Source organism: Bubalus bubalis, chromosome 20 (genome assembly GCF_019923935.1).
Source record: "Bubalus bubalis isolate 160015118507 breed Murrah chromosome 20, NDDB_SH_1, whole genome shotgun sequence".
Taxonomy (NCBI): domain Eukaryota; kingdom Metazoa; phylum Chordata; class Mammalia; order Artiodactyla; family Bovidae; genus Bubalus; species Bubalus bubalis.
In genome coordinates, this window is record NC_059176.1 from 59,640,577 (window position 1) to 59,641,985 (window position 1,409).

The following is a 1,409-nucleotide window of genomic DNA, read 5'->3' on the forward strand; positions in this document are numbered from 1 at the left end:
TTTCAATACGGAAGCACCGTGAGACTTTAAAATGGTATTATGTATAGATAATAATATTTCAATGGGTCTTTCCCTGTGCTGGTATGTTGATGGATGAAAGGGGGGAAAAATGGCTGTTTTTGTCATCTGGACAAAGACTACAGCAAGATGGTCCTATGCTTTATCTCTAAGAAATAGCTCTTCTTCGTTTTTTTTTTATTATTTGGGGGTGAAAAATGTCTTGGGTTGCTAGTGTCTGTTTAAATTAGGTAAATGCAGTTAAGATGAGTCAAATATACACAGGCTCCAATGATAGGTAAAATTAAGGTCACCAGTTGCAGTCCTAACCCAGCTGCATTGCTTAATCTTGGCTTTAGCCATTACAACTGAGCCGAATGGTACTGTCTTGCTAGTTTGGGGGTTAATGTAGACTGACTGGCTAACTAGAAATAAATCCCGCAGGATTGCTCCAATGTACAAGTGCTTAACACTGACATTTTACAAAAGGAAAATTGGGTTCCCCTCCCCAGAGCTGGTCCATGCTTCCCCCTCCACCCAAGCACAGAAGACAAATAACTTTTTTTTCTGTTCGCATTTTTGTCTCCCTCTCAGGGAGCCTTGCCTTTGCCGTTTGTGTATATCTCTCGCTCATTCCAAAATTGAAAGTTCTCGGTCTTAATCCTCTTAAAACAATAGAGCTTGTCTTAGTTTCGTATACATAAAGATTATATCTGTGTCACCTGATATTATTTTACTCTATGAAGGAACTGTTTCAGGCAGCCAGAAGATATGACGAAAACGTTGTGCATATGGGGGAAAAAAAAAGGTTGACATTTACAACCAAGAGAGAGGTACGGAATTGCAAAGGTCATCAATGAGTAAACAGATATTAATGGTTAGCTGGATAACTGGTACCTAAACAGGTCACATTAATAATTAACACCAGGAAAAACTTAGCACTTTCAACCAAGTTCGGGAGAGCAGGTGCAAAGGAAATTCCCCAGAAGTGGATGAGAACACCGTGCTGATTTCTGGTTTGCTGGAGAGGGAAACATTACTGTTTCATTTTTACATTTCTCACCTACTCCGTTTTGAGATGGAAATAATCGGAAGTAAGTGGGATCATGGAAGAAAATCTTCTCAGTGACTATTTGAAAAGTGATACTTGGCAGAACACAGCCTATATCTTTGTTTTCCTTTCCTAGCAGTGTGTAAAACTGCTCAAGAAATCTGTTTTTATACTAACCTATAAAGTCCAAAAGTATTAGCTCCCTCATTTTGTTATTTTGACCCTCTGTTATAGTGAAACTTGTGAGCTGAGAGGGTTAATTTTCACACGTGCTGATAGGCATTCACCCCCATTTTCTGTTGTTTAAAGACTATTTTTTGGAACAGCGATAGGTTCATAGCAAAGTTGAGAGGAGGGCATA